Genomic DNA, 18,390 nt, shown 5'->3' on the forward strand with positions numbered 1-18,390 from the left:
GCAGAGGAATAACATGTGCTTTCCTGACAAGTAGCTAATATTAGCTCGTACTGTGACTACTGTGAAGGATTTCGCAAGAAATCTGCTTTGAGTTGACTGCTAATGCGTCATGGTAAAGTATTTCACAGCTAGGGGTGGGCCATAAGAGCAAATAAATGTGTCTTGATTATTTTTTCAAATTTTCTGATTACTATATTATGACCATATTGAACAAAAAATAATGTAAGCCTACGTGCCTACCAAGAGGAAAACTATGGACACAGCATTTCAGAAAAAAAAAAAAAAGTTCTTGTGTATTTTAGAAGTGCTTCATTCACCTCTGTAAAACATCACCCGACAATATTCTATCGCAGCTTAACAATGACAGTGTTTCCCCTACCATTGTATACGGCAAGCTCAGGACGTATAGGGAACAGAGAGCTGGAAAAATCACCACATGAAATGTCTCCCAGTGTTTTTTCTGTGAAGATGCAACCCTTGCTACAAACCATTTCCAGGCGAGGGATGTGGACCCACATCTCACTATTAAATCATCCGCTGAGACGTGTGACTACTGCATGTTTCCTCCAAGCAATATAGATCACCCAACCACAGCTGTGTTGAATATTCAATTCTGACCTATAAATTACAGCAAGTTTGCCATTTTCCTGTAGCAGACCATTTTTAGAGACAGGGACCTGATGACTGTCAATCCATCAAAACCATTTCCGTTGACGTAGCTTTGTTTACTTAAGGGGTGAAAAAGTTATTGGCAGGAGAAGCAAACTAAAGACAAGAGAGGCCAAAGACACAAAAGCTGTCATCTATAAACAAAACTGAGTGTTATGGCTAAATTAGACTTGGTAAAATGGTGAATGGAAGTTGTGTCAAATGACCATCAATGACAAGGCAGGAAACCACTTTGCTTCATGATGAGTAAGAACCAACTTAAAAAGTTTCCACACTACAGTACAATACAACACAGTATGGACAGGGCACCTTCTGTTCTAACAAGTGAAACCAAACTACCTTCACATTGAATGCCAACATATTGCACAGGTGTCATAATCTGGAGCTAAGGCATGTGCAGGCACAATCCTCCTATGAATGTTTTCCCTCAGTATATGATTTAATTAGGACTAAAAGTTGTTTGAGCAGAGGTCGGATACAGTTGATGTGTTATGGCTTGCAACCACTGATAAGACCAGTGCTATACTATTTAATACAGACATTATTAACTCAACGACTTTCAGCTGACTGCATCTCTTGCAAAGGTCTTTAGTTTTCAATTTAAGATGTATCCAATGTGTACATTTGGCTTTTGATGAAAAAAACAACAAATGCAAATAAAAAAAAAAATACAAAATGAATAAATAAAATAAAATGTTATTAGACTTACAATGGGCCATATTCGCTATTCCAGGCAAATCTGTTATTAAAAGTTATAAATACAAATGGAACTTAAAAACGTTAAAAAGAAAAAAAAAATTGCAAGTTCAACTTTCTCAAAATGGAACTTATTTCTTAATTCAAAAATACTCAATACTTAGATACATAGGTACACTCTTCATACCGCAGGATATTTTTAAGCACATTTCAAGCTACAGGCTAGCAGACCCTATTTTGGTTTTTAATATCTTGTCAGGTTGACATGGAATGTATTTAGTCCAGTAAGACAATTTTTCACAAGAAATAAGCTATTACCACTTGCTTTGTTCTTGCATTGTAAGACGCAGCTGGGCTGTAGTAATCACATCATCCACCAACACACTGGGCTGGAAGTCACCAGTTAACAGGTTCAGAATCCACTCTTTAAATCCAGAGACTTGCTGCTCTGAAACAGATATCTTGTCATCCAGATATTTTGACACTGGTAATGGCTTGAATACACTACTTTGAACGATGGCCTTATTTGCAATAATCAAAAACTCTCCAAGGACTAATCCACCATCTATTGCCAACAGCGGACATGATTGGCTGTTGACTGAAAGTTAACTTCTCGACAACAAAAAAGACCAAGTAGGGATTCAAAGGTTTAAGTTTTGGCTGTGGCTGTGACTATTCTCCAACACACAACACACACTCTGATATTGCAGTGGGCTGCAAACACCACAGCTGGTATCTTGGATGTTTGAAGATGTACCATGATTTCCTGAGGGATGGCCAGTGGTTGACATCATAGATGGGTGGAAGTATGAAAACTATTGATGTTCAGTGTTGGCTCGAAACATTCTCAGGAGAGTACTGTTCTACACAGCAAAGCACTTTCCCACTCAGGGCCAAGTTGGATCTTCCTTAAAAATCTCCAAATTTATAGCTTTGTGAGTCCCCTCTTAACTTGTACTGCAAGTTTGAGCTGTCCTTGTAAAACTGTCATTTCATCTTTATACTTGTCATGAATTTCATTTGAACACTGCTTTTGTGCTAACATCACTCTCAGCACTACAGTTGAAGAAAAGCTGTGCAATCAAACAAAAAATGAGGAAGAAATAAGATCTTCAAATACATTTTTCACAACGTTTTAAGTGAGACTTTAAACTCTCCAACTACAATTACAGAAGCACCTTCATGTATTGAACCAAAAATGAAACATTTCATTTCTATTGAAGTATTTAAAGAGGTAGCCTTGAAGAATAAAAAAAAAGTGAAGTCATCTTCTGTCTCCCTCCCTACCTCTTTTATCCTCTCATTGTCTCTGCATTTCACCTTTGTTTCCTGATACCTTGGCTGGAGAACTGATAGGGAGAGGCAACAAATGATAGGAGGGATGGTCACCCATCTGTTGGCTGATGCATTATTGATCCCTGGCTGCCATCAGGGTGAAAAGTGAAGGTTTCTGCAGGTGGAGTCACACAGACCAAACACAATGATACAAAACCACTCTCTTACACACCCACATGAGTCTGCTTACGCACAAAAAAGCTGCTTCCTGTTCAGTTATTCCAGTCTACGTGAGACTTTTTCTTTTGGTTATTCTCGGCTACTTGTCCTCTACATAATCCTGCTTAATAAGCTTCTATTTTAGTCAATTCTGAACCAAACAGCATCTGACACCCCAGTGTCTAGGTGCTTGGAAAATCCTCACAGCAAAACCCCTCCTGAGAACTTCAAAGGAAACAAATGAAGCAGATGATGGCTGCAACTGCCTGACACTTTTGTAATATGTTATCAAATGGATGTACAAAGATGACAAGATGTGCGGGGAGTGCTGAGGGCAGATTAGACAGTAGATTAATTATATGAAATACATGGCCATACTGCAACATGCTATAAATGTCTTCATCTCCAGCCTGTCTGCAGAAAAACAGATGAGTTCATAAACAGACAGCAGAGTATAGTCTGTTTCCTGAGGCGAACAGGCGTATGTGTGAGTGTGAGAATGTGTCTGGGAGTGAGATGCACACACATACATGGGTTTGTGTGTGAAGTGTCTGACTATATCTGCAACAAGAACTGAAAAATGTGTGGTGATAAGTCATTTCTGCCCCATAAGTTCAGATGGTGTGTGTGTATTTGTGTGTTTGCATGATTTTGTGTTCAATCGTAGAAACTATAGTCTTTCATTCCCACATGATTCCATGGATTTGTCAGCATGCCGCGGTGCAACCAGCATGACGTGACCATCTAATTATGTGTAATCGTCCTTTCATTGCACTGACAGCATATGTCCTAAAACAACTCAGTTCTCTTTTTAAGAGGAAGGCAGTCATCTCAACTTTAAAGGGGCTGTGAGGAGTTTCTCAGTGATCTTGAAAAAGTCTCCCCTCTAGATATATGCCCGATCGTAAGCCACACTTGAGATTATCAGCACCAATATTGATTATTTCGAAATGCTACTTCATAGCTTCCCATTTAGGTCGAGCAGGACCACAGTGACTTACGACAGTCCAAGTCTCTATGGCCTGTTTCACCAAGCAGTACAGTTTGGTATGGGTTGGCTCGGTTACGCCTGGTCCTGTTTGCGTTTCCACAGCCAACTGTGCCCCCTTGTGGCAAGCGGCGTGTGTGCCGATTGTAACATCAGTTAAATAGCGTGACCCCATATCGGCGTGACATAGTGTACCTCGCTAATAACTTCAATGAAGAAGAAAAACACAACATAGTAAACAAAGAGCAAAGTGACTTTGAAGTGACACAATCCACAGCTATCCTAGCGTGTAGGTATGTGAGATCTGCCGGCAGCAGCACAGTGAGAGCCAACACGTCACACAAGTCAGGGGAAATAGATAAGGCAGAGGACAGATACATAAAATCATATTGTGGACATAATAGGTCATAATTATTTGTCATGTAGCAAAGCTGTTGCAGCTCTTGCCCCATAAGCTGACATTGTTGTTTGTTTTGTCAGCTGATAATTACACGGTTGCTGCCACTGTCTGACAGATTACACTCCATTCACTCCGACAGTTTTCCCGACCCCTGCCATTACTTATTAAGTGGAGCACAGGCACACTTAAATAAAGCAGACCCACTTCTGAATGTGAGCATCCCTGATTGAATTGGAGTTTTTACGTGCTCCTTTAACATAAACACCCAAGCTTTCCCTGCCTTCCAAAATAATCATTTTACTCTGGTAAATAACTTGTCTTATCCATCTTTTGAGAGTAAAAGAGCTGTGCCATTTAGAAACTACAGAGGTCTAATGATGTTATCTTAAAAAAGGGTACTCACATGAAGCAAAAGTCCATATTTGTTCTACTCCTCCTCTGCTCCTTGACCTGTCTGTTTCATGGTGTTCCCCATCTATAAACAAAGTGTTTGTGCCAATTATCAATCAATCAATCAATCAATCAATCAATCAATCAATCAATCAATCAATCAATCAAACTTTATCGATATAACACTTTTCATATAGGACTTTGTAATACTAAGTGATTTACATGTGAAAAAAATAAAGTGAAATAACAAGAAGAGGAATAAAAAGCAGAAAATTGCATAATTGCATAAAATGAAAACACAAGACTCCCGCAATCCCCCCTCCCCCAAACCACATTCAGTATACACACTCACTTACTCAAACACACAAAGAAAAGGAAATAATAAAAAGGAAATTCTGACAGAAAACAGCATTAGAGAACTGAGGGGTCTGGAACAGCTCATCACAGTTATTAAATCAGTTTCAATGTGAGCAATATTTATGTTGTCCATCTAAAGAGATTCATTTCATGTCATCGTGTTCTAAAAACCAAGATTCAACTTTTCTAGCTAAGCACAGGCCACGTGGTTTGAACAGTAGCTCTGAATACTTCCTGATCGAACCACATTGCTACAGGCAGGGGTGAAGAAAATTTTCTGTTAAACCTTTGATTTGGGCATTGAAATACACAAAAACTCAAGCACATGGAGTTTCAGCTTTAGTTATTACTATTACGAGTGACATAATGAGACAAAATGCAAGGACAGAAACTGGCGCAACCAACCCTCTACCCCCCAAACAGAAGCCTCACTTGGTACAGCTGATAATAGCAACACCTCGTGGCATTCCTACACATGATTCTTTAGATTATCATCCTCAGCCAGAAAGCAGACCTTTAATTGACCTTTGCTCTGGCACTGCTCCCACAAGCCCCTCCCACATATCTCACCAACTGAGCCAACACCACGCTACCACAGAGACTGAAACAAATCAAAACTTTGATTCCCAAGCAGACAGACACCTGTCGGTTCATAAACTAATAAGAGCGCAACGCATAAGGGTCTGAAGAATCACTATTTTTGCTCTCTCCTTTGCGCTTGATCTTGATGGTGTATGACTGACAGACAGCTGGAGTCGCAAGACCAAGGACTTTCTACACTTCCCATTCCATTGATAAGTCTCTCTTTATTCAGAGCTCAAACCTGTTTACTCCTGGCCTGGCTGCACTCATTATGTCCATTTGTCATTGAGTTCATGCTAAATATGAACTGATTTTGACACAGTTTGTTTTTATTTTGAAAGTCACTGGGTGTTTTAGGTAGTTTCTGGTCACTATTTTCTGCAGCCATGCAGATGTACTGCAACAGAGCAGATCCAGTGTAAGTTGACACATTCACTTAAATGGAAAACTTTTTGATATGTTTGTCATGACAGAACAGAAACGCACTGCAGAGGCATCTGGTGTATTTCAGCCGTTAGACCTCATTAAGCAATGTGTTCAAAATGTCCTGTGACATTATATAAATACTGTATATAGAAACATATTTTTTCTGTCAAAAAAAAAGAAGAAGAAGAAGAAGAAGAAACGATTCAAAATTAGCCCTGAAACTGATTATTTTATTTGCCTGTCCAACTGACAAAGTTGAGTGTACAACTGAGTAGTCCAATGATCCGAGTACATGCCAATGATTTACTTTATTTTCTTGAGTGCTGTCTGAGTCTCTGAGACACTTGTCTGAGGCGCCTATATGAACAAGGGTTAGAAGTCACTATTTTGAAGACAAGACATGGATGATGAACAACTTGGTGTCAGTGAAAGTTTGTTGACTGTGATGTAGAAGAGACAAACTCAAGAAAGCTTCAGTGCTCATACAGCTGGAGCACTTCGTTGTCTGGGTGATGAGGCCAACTCTGAAAACATGAACAGAAAAGGCCAGTCTCTTCCTGTCTGTTGTCTTCTTGTCTGTTTTTTTTCTTAACGGTGTTGCAGCTAAATCTGTGACACTGATATGTTTATGTTATTAATACAGTATAAATGTTCCTCACAGACTGTTTCTTTAGTTAGAAATTTTCTCTCTTCCTTTCAATCACAGGGTTTAGCTAACTGCCTGAGCTGTCAAACTTCAGATGAAAAGCTATTCTAAGCACAAAGGTTTGACTCTTTGGACACCATTAGTTACATGACTTTTCTCCTTTGAAACAAGCTCAAACCGGCTGTAACAAAACCCTTAGTGCAGAGTACATGTAGCCTACGCTGTAGAGCCACTCTGAACAACTGTACAAACCATGCAGTGATTTACTTTAAATTTTGGCACACAAATAAACATATTTAGGGTTTGAAGGATTGGTTACTTGTTAGTCTAGGTAAAACAGCTGGCAACTGTATTAAATAAATAACTTGGCAGGCAACGTTGCACAGTAATATCTGGAGAAAAAGAGTATCATGACCCCCATAACCCCACTAAACAGCCTCATGGCAGCTTTGTCCCAGTGTTTGCACACAATGGATCCAGTGCACAAAATACATCAAACAGGAAAAATTCAGTTCTTTCTGACTTCAAATACAGCTTTTGAGAAAGTCATAAAGAAGCAGAGTTAAACAGATCTAGTGTAGCAGATAGCTTGTCTACAGAAGAGTAAGGAGCTTCTTGACACAAGGGATGAGGGCTCAAGAGATAAAGGATCAACCAGGGTGCAGCCTCGGCAGCTGTTTCTATGAGCTGGCAACAGGTGGATTGTGGGAAAGTGTGAAAAGTTTGTTAAGGTGTGAGGATACGAAAGATATATTGTTCTGTTTATACAAAAGAAAAGAGCCCACTTATTTCTGGAAATGGACTGGGGAGAATTAACGTATGGCAACAGATCTATTCCTGATAAAAGGGGACTACAACAAGAGATCTACAGGAACAGTGACAGCTGAGCCACCAACAGGTCGTCTCTGCTGGTGGACCTAAACGGACTCCCTTGGGAACAATCCATCCAGTACCGTTGGTGAGATCTTGGATTTAAGTTGGAAAGTTACCTGGATGGTACAGAAAGCCAAGTCAAGGGGTCTATAGGTGGTTCTTCTTAACCCCTTGATGCCTACTGTCGCAAATTTGTGGCATACTCTGTCAGGTCGTGATGCAGCTGAAATGACCTCTGAATCCCACTACTGCCTATTGATTCATATTCTACACACACGCACCAAGGCCTTCACCAAATGCACTATGTCCCATTGTATTGGTCAGAGGGTGAACTTAGTAAATCTCTATATAGTATATATCTTGTTTCTAACTATTGTATGTGCTTTATTTAAATGTACAATCTCCACTGAATGTAGCATTTGTAAGAAAGCAAAAACACCCAACACCACTTTTAAATGTAACTGTAAATAATTTCAGGCAGTAAGGGGTCAAGGTAGAAGAAGATTTTTTATTTGACTGAACCGTGATTCACCTGCTGTGCATAAGGTAAAAGTGTTGCATACATGTGTGCTTAGTTATTATTTTTTTTTTTTTACAGCAGAGTCATTGGTAGACTTTTTAGTCAATTCAGTGTCCTTGGTAGCAACATTAGCCATGTTTTGTGTATATGGCATATTTTTTAAATGAAATTTTTATTACTTTCAGCTGATTCCTGATAGTCTTGTCATAATACTGGGATGCTCAAATTTTTCTCCTACCCTTCTTTTCCAATTCAACAAGAACTAATGTTTGGTATAGTTGTCGCAAAGCGGGTGGGAGAGAGTGGAAATCGGCTTCTCCTCCATGCTACAAATTATAGTTGAATGACATGGTTTCCTGTATATATTTGGAGGAAATCCGGTACACCCTGTTGGACACTCATCAAAGGTTCCTGGATATTTGGGGCCCCTTCATTGACTATATTCAGAAGGATAGGTGGAAACCTCAGGACCAACTACACTGAACTGTTTTCCCTTGGATTATATTTTATACATGGTGCTTTGAACAATCGTACTCTGATACTCTAATGGTGTGGCCCACCAAACGCGAATTTGCGGCGCGATTACATACAAAGTCTATGCAAAGACGCGTTTAGCCGCCGATTCGCCTCTCGCGGCGCGATTCGCGCGTTTGGCGCGATTCGCGCGTTTGGCGCGGCGAGTTTGGAGCGTTCACGCGTTTGGGCGGTAGACGCGAATTCGCTCGAGTTCAAAATATTCCCCCACGACGTCATTGTTTTGACAACGTTGGGGGGCAACTGCCGCCTGCTCCAGCTCCAACTCCGCCGGAGGATGGAGGAGAAAACAATCTGTGCGGTGTGTCATCATCCAGAGTTATACGATACGACGTGTGTACTCTACAGAGACCGGGAAAAAAGGATCAGGCTTGGTTGAAAGTCTCTGAGGAGACAGGTTTTGAATGTAAGTTCTGAAAACATTCGTTCCCAGCTGGATCTGCCTGTACGGGCTATCACTGAGTCCGACTGTGTTTTCCTCAGCGGAGTTTTAAGCCTGATAGAGAGGAGGAAAGTGTGGAGCAGGGGCAGAGCCAGGGAAAAGATGAAAGTTCTCTGTGCTCCTCTCTTTCCTCCACCCCTTCATTATCCCCAGGGAGACCTCCGGGAACATGGGTCAGGGGTTCGGGTGGTCGGGGGTACGGGGTGTCGGAGGTTCGGGGGATCGGGGATGAGATCGCAGGGAACAGCCAAGCAGGGCTGGTGGATTACCAGGGAGAGGCAGCAGGCATTGATTGTGATCTCCAAAGCTTTCACACACTCTCCTGTCATGCTTTTGAAACCACAGCTCATTGTTTTTCAGCTGCTCTTTTGGACTTTCGGTCTTTAAATGAATGAGCTCTCTACTCCGCATGCGCAGTACCGCGCATTCGCGTGTTCGCGCCTCAGGTTGTCAAAAAAGTCCAGCGGCGAGACTCGGGCGTTCACGCGGCGCGTGACAGGCCATTCGCGCGAGTAAATTCGCGTGTTCGCGTTTGGTGTGGCCGCGGCATTACTCTCCCTGACCTCTTTTAATCACAGTCTCATGGACTCAACCTATGACTGTATGGTTCTCTTTTGGACTCTGGTGTTAATGTATTTACTGACATGCCTATTTATATCTCTGATGTTGGCAGCTTTTTCTTGTTTGTTTGTCTGTTTCTCTCTCTTGTTTGTCTGTTGATTTGCTTTTTTTCAGTTGTTGTTGTTGTTGTTTTTTGTTGTGTTTTTGTTTATTCTGTGTGATTATATTTGGAAAACAATAAAAACAATAACAAAAAAATATTGCTTTGTATTTTTTTTTTGTTTGTTTTTTTCATAAAACAAAACAAACATAAGGTTGGACATTACAGACACAGCACAGAAAAACTACAAAAGTATAGTATAACTAAAAATAATAATTGATAACACTCATGACACCACTACAACAAAACAAAAAAAGACAAAAATAAAAACAAAATAATGATTAAAAAAAATAATATACACAGTTTCACATATCTCATATGTATATGGCATATTACATATATGGTAGACTTGAGCACAAAACTGAACTACTAGATAGAGGGGACTTCCCAATTATCCCGTGTGTTTCATACTCTGTGGTAAGGTATGTAATTGGAGACACTCCCATGTTGAGTCTGCTGCTCTCAGAGGACTCATTAACCAAGAGTGGTGAGAGAAGAGTCAGGGTACATTCTATATTAAGAGCGCTGAAGCAAAAAGTAGAAACATCGAAGCTGCTTCGATAACTTGAGTTAATTTAGTTACTTTTTAAAAGTAGTAACCAGTTGATGCTTTTGTACATATATTGTACTGTACTATGTATTCACTATGATCTCTATGAGAGTCTCTCAGTCTGCCCTTTAGTTCTGGTGGAGCAGTTGGAGTTCCCATCATTGGATTACATGCTCTGGACGTGATTCTTACATACAGCAAACACACACAGGGACACACTGTCGTCTTTGCTCCCTCAAAGTTCCTCTTTCTCTTTTTTTTCCCTCTTGTTCTTGTAATGGAACTCGGTAAATAAGGCCATTTCGAGTTGAACAAGCATCAGGATGAATTACACTATATATAGGCTTCATGAGTCAAGGCAGCAGTGTAATGGATTTTTACCTCTTTTCATTTTTTCTCCCCCCTGCTTCACCACGGCGTTATGTATTCTGCCAGCCAATGCATGTGTCGCATGAAGTGCCTGTGTGATGTGCAGCAACGCAGGATTAGATTAAAAAAAAGAAGGTCTATTGCTTGGAAGGCTAATAAACTCAGTGTTTCTGTTGGGCAGAGGAGAGATAACTTTGTCCTTGGCTCGCTCATAACCTCATCAGAATCGCTCAATGAATCACCGAGCGCCATAACTCACGGCAGGGCCAGCTGTGATACAGTTAAGAAGTACCCTTGGTGAGGAGAGGTGAGCTGCTTCCTGAGTGGAAATAAATAAAGAAACATGTTGGAAAGCACATATTAAAATATACTTTTGTTTCTTTTATAAATAGTTTTTCTATACCATTTTAAGACACAGAAACATGCTGAAACAAGTTCAGGATTTGTTCCATGTAAGAACAGGGAGAGAGCAGGTAGAAGTTAGTTACTTTTTTTTGTTGTGTTTTTGCTCCAACCTTGGTAATGCACTAAAAGCATGGCACACTTAAAGCTGGGACAAGGCCTCCTTGATTATTCTTTTACTAGGCACTCTTAACTCTTTGACGAGAATAACACCAAAGACGACTGGAAACTGACAGCTGAGTGTCTTTTGGTAATTTTAACTCAATCTTGCACATAAATGCTGCTTTAAAAAAGGAATAATCACTTTGTAAATATGTCTGCTAACTTTGTTGAGCGAGGCTTTAAAAGACACACAACACTGACAGTTCTCGCTTTGACCTTAGTCTCTGTGTCACTCAGCATCCCCATTAGAGAGCACACAAAACCACATCCAATAAGAGGTATGACTGTCCGAAAATAATCGCTCAGCCTCTATGTTTCCATGCACTCATTCTGACACACAAGAAATGTTCTTTGTAAAGACTTTCCAGCTTAACTTGTCTCAGACAAACTCAGCCGGGGCTCAGCTCCTGGTTGTGGATGAGAAGTGTGCAGCAAACAGACTTACATTGTGAATTAACAGGATTAAGTGTTTTAAGAGGCTTGTCAGGTAAACCTGAACCTGCTTGCCATAAAACTGAGGCTGACTCTGAGCTACTTTCAAACACTTTGAAGTCTCCAACTATCTCACCCATGACTGGCATATCGGCAGCAGGCCCATACTACACAGCTGCACTGCTGCAACACTGATTTAGCATGCAGCGGTGCGAGGCACATGAAAGTGTGCATGAGTGAAGGTGTCGACTTCACACAGATGAAAAACATGCAAAGCACAGCTTTAGACATTTAGAAGTATTTGAAGAAGCTTCTGCTTTTCTAAAGCCTCACCCAAACCTGTTTTCACATGATTCAGACACTTTTTTTAAACTTATAATTTAAGTGTACAAAATGTTGTAATGAGTTCAACTAGCTTGGATCTGAATAAACTCAGTGTGGGTTTGCTTTGTTAAAGATGCAGCGTGTGTTTGTTTTGGAAATGAATGGAGATCAGATTGAAACAAATTTTCTTTGTCCAAGACAATTTTTTACTGGATACAACGCACCGAGGTAAGGTATTTATCGGTACAGTCAGGTAGCGCTACGGTTTGAGGCGTGACATCAAGCAAACGTTCTAGTAGCTGGCTACATGTAGCGACATTGGCAGCCTGGTGCTCCGACGTATCTGTAGGCTAATGTGACAACAAGTAAACACTGTCAGTTTGTAAGGAGTTTAGTAGCTATTTATATTTAGCTTAGCTGGCAGTCCACAGCTCGAAGATATGTCTGTAATGTGTAATGTCTAACCTCACTCTTCATCTTATTGATAGACTCTCAAGTTTGAATAGACCACTGCAGAATAACTGCTGACTGTGGGTTGGATGAACATTATCACAGTTTAGCCCCTGTGTTAGCCTTTAGCTTGCGCTGTATCACTCTCCTGTGTAGCTTCCTTCTGCTCTTCTGCCCTCTTCCTGTCTAAAAGTTAGGCTCCAGTGTCCACCATCACAACAAAATGAATCACAGAAATTGTTTTCAACAGAGAAAAACACAGATATCTCTTCCCGCTACTAAACTTCATCAGCTTGGGTGGTGTTGTCATAGAGACATGCCGTAAATCAGTCCAGTCCTATTCGATACCCGATCTGGAAGCTAAGAAGCAGTTTTTTAAATAACCTGTAACCCTTAATATTGGTTCTGATTGTCATTTTAAAGTGTGAATTACAATCAGGCATATATCTTAACTTTTTCAAGATCACTGAGAAACTCCTCACAGCCCCTTTAAAGATCCAATAAATGTACAAATTTCATTAGCTTACTTTCAGCAGGTTAGCTGAATATCACCATTTAAAACTTGAGTAACTAAAACTGAACATGAAAACTAAGGACCCTTTTATTTTCTAAATCATGAGCTGTGGGATGTATCAGGCTGGTAGATGAGTTTCAGGGCCAAACAGGGACCACATGCTGCTAAATGAAAGCTAAATTTCAGGGTCCAGCAGTGTCACATATTTCAGAGAAGTGGCTCTTTTCATGACTGTAACTGAAGGCCATTTCAAACTCCCACTGTGGTAATGTGAGCACAAACCATTGTCCAACAGGGCAGCAGCCTAACAAGAAATATAGACTTTACCCACTTGTGTCTTTTTAAAAACACAGTTGGAGGCATGTTAACACAGCCAACACCAAATGGCTCAATTAAAAAAATAAAAGAAAAATCATTTGTCTTCTAATCTAACCATTTTTCGCATGTGCTCTATTTATCAATTCAAGTCAATGCTGCTCAGAACTAACGGCAATATTGTTTATTTGAAGCTGTTCTGAGTTGTCTTGGGAAAGAGTGCAAACAACTGAGAAAAAAAAAAAGATTAGAGCATCTCTCTCAAAAAGTTACAAAGCAAACTGTAATTTCCCAATGCACAAACTTAAAAGACTACACATTTTATAGCTTCCAGCTGCTCTGAGAGCACACAGAGACAGAGATGAAGGGCTGGACTGAGGCTGCTTATGGCGACAGGGGTGCAGTCAGAGAGGTTGCTGTGCGGTGGGTGGTATATCACCACACATCTCCTCAAAGCTTAAACAGTGACACATTTGCTCCCTCTCCACTTGGATCTTCCTCTGTATTATTAATGTGGCACCCAGGAGATGGAGTTGCCTTCAGCTAGTATCAAAGGCCTGTGCAGACACAGCACTTCCTCCTTTATTAACAAAACGACTCTCAGATCGGGACTGCACATCACGTACAGAGTGAAAAGAACATAGCCGGGATCAAACAATTTGAGAGGGAGGGAAAGTCTCAGTACCTTAAGTAAACCCCAGTGGATCCAAGTCCCTCTGTTTTTACCCCATGTCCTCCTTTTTGGAGCTTTATTTGTATTACAGAACCTTTCTTTCACTCTGATGTCCATATTTTATTCATAGAATAGTGACATATCAAAACATGTTTGAATTAAGAAGGAAAATGTATCTGAAACTTTCAAAGACGAAGTGTAACATTTTGATGTCTCAGACTTAGGATGTATGGAGAGCACGTTGTTTGGTGGAAAATATCTACTAGTTTTGTGAACTCCAATAACTACAAGAACACTTTCTTTCATTTAGAAATATAACTTCATTCCCCAAAAAATGGCTGCATTCAAGAAAGGGCACTCAGCAGGATGCTGTTTTCACACTGCAATGAACCATAATCCTAGGGTCACTCACACAGTAAAAATCGCTCTCCAAATTACAACAACAAAATATTCCAATTGGATGCTGCATCCAAAAATATCTCAAAAGCTGCCATCGCCCATAAAGCTTTGAAAGCAGCAGGATCAGTCTGCAGCAGACTGCGGTAGTTGCTATGGAAGCACAGTCCGCATGTCTCCACAGAACTTTACCCGGTTTGATTTTCATTGCATTTAACTTGTGTCACCTCCCTGTCATTACTGATCACCCTCACCATTCCACTTGTTAATAAATTGTATATTTATGTAGGTTCTGGTGACAAAAAAAATGCACAACATTGATTCAGAGCTGGATCCCAGTTTGAGCTGGTCCCTTATTTTGCTGATGAGTTTACACATCTCTTTTCTGCCAATGGGGCTGCAAGGTGAGAGCATTACTGTACATCTGGGAAAAAAAAATAACTATCAAATTTAATGCTGGTAAGAACTATTGAGTTTTGTAAGGGTAACATGACAGAATATAGAAAAAGTTAAAATATAAAAATATAGAAATATCAAAAAAAAAAAACATATAGGAAAAAATGGCATTAAATGAAAATAAGAAATAGGAATATTTACATAAAAAATAATAATTATAATGAGAAACAGAGGATACAAAGTGCAACTGGAGCTGTGCAATTTAAAGTTCAGTGGGCGTTAATGTAACGCATATGCAGACATAAGGACAGTCTCATAGGGAGAGTCTGGGTTATCTGTAGGAGGAAGGAGGGCATGGGCAATGTTCATCAGGCTGACGGCAGAGGGGAAGAAACTGTTCTTGTGGCAAGATGTTCTGGTCCTGATGGACCACAGTCTTTGACTAGTGGGGAGTCTCAAATAGTCCGTGTGCAGGGTGAGAGGGGTCAGCCACAATCTCAGAGTCCTGGAGGAGTACAGGTCAGAGAGATGGTAGGTTGCATTATCTTAATTATGAAAATTATTACCATAAAAGCACTGAGATCTGAATATGATGAGGCCAAAGTTATAGACATGAGATATTTTTCTCCATATTCATATCAAATAGCCTCTTTGATTCAGAACAAAAGTCCAACATGGTTTCACATAACTGTAGGAGTAAAGGAGCAATGAACACTTTGAGTTGACATGGACAGCATTAATAGTGGCACCTCTTTAAAACCCTGCCATGCTGAGTACATTAACTTTAGATGATGCAAACAGTTTAGTTGAGAACAGGAACTGTCACAGTTTAAAATATAAATGTGTTGCTAAAGCATGACATGCTGTGCTGATGAAAAACCACAGCCTGGCCCAAGATTCATCAGCTGCCTCAGGCTCTAAAGTCACGGCTTCCACTTCAAGTTAAACTCTTATTCTGTGGTGACATTACTGATGACCTTCTACAAATATCAGAACATTTAGATTTTATACTGAAGTCCTGTGATGACAGCTACAATTTAGATTTAATGGAAATGGGGCCATTAACTTAAATTTGGTGATTTAGCCTCAATCTGTGTAATGACTAAAACTGCTTAACCTTGATCTCAGAGTACCTGGCTCAAATGAACCTGAGGCTGTATCTGATTTAATTTTAAACTTTCAAATTAGTGTTTGGCACTGTAAAGTTCATCATATAGAGTGAAAGCGTTAGAATTTAGTGTATTAGCTTCTTACTTGCATCATCAAGCCCAGAGTAGTAGAGAGAAACTTGAACCGCCTTTTACCGGTTTTACTTCTGGTCGTACCGAGGTTCATGAGGTCATAGCAGATGTACTTTTGAGCATTATATGCCTGAAATGCTAACATTTCATTTGAGTTGCTCTGATTTATGTGCCAGAATTTGTATATTACAGATATTGGTTCCTGTAAGGGCCTCCGGTACTCACTAAAATACATTAAAGCCAGTTTATCAGCAAATAAACCAATCCTACATCACAACATATCCCAGCTCTTGCCAGCTGTGGAAAAAACAACCCAAAACAACCACTGCACAGAAATGCAACAACTTCCAAAAAGTTTCTCCTTTGACTTCAGACACTGAACCTGTCATTACAGTAACAGTGAAAAGGTGCAAGATAGCATCTTTAAGGTCTTCTTCAGTGGGGCATTCTTACAGGTTTCTTGAAATCAGAAAGCAATCCAATGCAGATTAGAAAAGAAAATCCTAATATGCTTTAACACCTAAGCCTTAAAATGTCTGCCTGGACTTTTTTATATTTGCTGATTATGACTATTAAAAGGTCAGGAAAGGTCAGGAAAACACACAAGCCACTCGAGGACAGCCGCTCCTTATCACCAGACAAACTGAAAGTAGTGGAGACAAATATTCAGCTAGTCACACTCACTGTATAATACAAACAAGGCATGGCACATTGTTCAGCAAACATTACCACACGATACAAGCCTGGGATCATGCACACATGGAAAAAAAAGTCTTGGTACAATATTCTAAAGTAGCACCAAAAATACAAATCCTGAAATTCAACCCTTCCAGAAGTATTTTTTCACATGACGTCAGACGCCCCTTCGATCCCAAAATCAACCAAGAAATCAAGAAATCTCAACACCAGAAGATCTTCTTTTTTGCACTTTTGGACAAACTCTGCTTTATTTTCTGTCCTTTCCTTTTATCCATTCTTCTGCACTCAGTGTGTTTGTAATGGGCTACCTTAAATGTCTGACTGAAATTACCGTAATAACCAGATATTGGCTGAAAGAGCAACACCTCAGCTTTCACAAACCATTGGTTTTTTTTCCTGATTTGTGCAAACTATTTAGGAATAACGGTCATTCAAAGTGCACTTGGGCAAATGCATTGGCATCGACACATCCAGTGTTCAAGGGTTCCTGGCACAGTCCAGCGAGGTAAACTTTGCAAACGTTTCAGAGGGGCCCTCATGTCAGCTTATAATAAAGTTTAGGTATCAGACAGCACAGAGTATGGTATAGACCTTCTCTTTTTGTGAAGTATGTTGAGATAAGTGGCTCTGTCAGGAACTAAATATATTGATTGGATCTGCATTAGTTAAGACAAAAGTATCTATATTTTAAAAGAAACTAACAGTCTGGAGAAAGAGCATTTTGAACAGAAAGCAGCACAGCAGCAGCGTTTTCTGCCCACTGTGACTCAGCGCTGATTTACCCTTTTAAGACATTATGAAATAAGAATATAAATATGAAAGCTCTCTAAAGGTGACATAAACAGTTTGAAGTGGGGGATAAACTCCACTCCGTGCTTGCATGACAGCCAGGAGGTGCTCAAGCCAGCACAGCTATTCACAACATAAGAGCTCATTAAGGCCCTATAGTTACCCAATTAAAATGAATGATTGCTCGAGGAAATAGGAAAGAACTATGTTCTGCACTCAGAGCTCAACAAATGAAGTTTATATTCTCAGTTTTCTTCACTCCTTTACTCTTCCTAAATTTAATTTAGATGTAATAAGTGAGTTAAAGCTAGAATATCATTAGCACAAGTTCTCACAGAGGGAGGGGATCCCAGGTGGCGTGAGAGTCGATGTACAGGGCGCAAAGTTTAACAAATGTGTGGAGATGTTGTGGCAGCTCTGCTCCTGAGGATGTTTAAGGGGTTTAATTCAAAATAAGACACATTAGGTACTAAATGTATCCCTCTGATTTCTTATTAGAAAGGCCCAAAACTGGGGTTTATCAAGCATATACAGCTGCTGACCTTTCAATTTTAAAAAATATTACCCGATGATAAGAAATCAGTTCAACTAAATCAGATTCATCCCTCTTGGCATTGGCAAGCTCTGTACCCATTTTCACAATCTGGTCACCTTACCTCTCACTGACCACTGGGAATAACTCATGAAACAATACCTGTGAACTACAAATGACCAGCCCTGTCAGTCTGATGGCAGAGCTTTGTTTCTCTGAGCTCTGGAAGAAGTTAAAAAGTTGGACCACTTTCAGGAGCAGTGTAATTGGTTGAGGTGTGGATTAATGCCTCAGGGATTTTCTGACTTTGACCTCAGGTTTCTCAACAATTCTCTAAAGCTCAGGAGTGACACAGAGAGTTGGTCAATGTCGATGATAGGCTGCATTAGTGCCATGGAAATAGTCACC

General features: G+C 40.1%; 1 long non-coding RNA gene across 1 annotated transcript in view; it reads right to left on the reverse strand.

The window, feature by feature from the left end:
* LOC141803540 (uncharacterized) overlaps positions 1-18,390 on the reverse strand; it is an 88,374-nt gene that overhangs the window by 50,039 nt on the left and 19,945 nt on the right. The window contains exon 2 of the long non-coding RNA XR_012599573.1: positions 4,651-4,722. This is a non-coding gene — a long non-coding RNA (uncharacterized LOC141803540). The remainder of the gene's footprint in view (positions 1-4,650; positions 4,723-18,390) is intronic.

The sequence above is a fragment of the Halichoeres trimaculatus genome, unplaced genomic scaffold, assembly GCF_033239565.1.
Source record: "Halichoeres trimaculatus isolate MK-OKI-2021-1 unplaced genomic scaffold, fHalTri1.1 fHalTri1_scaffold_14, whole genome shotgun sequence".
Classification (NCBI taxonomy): Eukaryota; Metazoa; Chordata; class Actinopteri; order Labriformes; family Labridae; genus Halichoeres; species Halichoeres trimaculatus.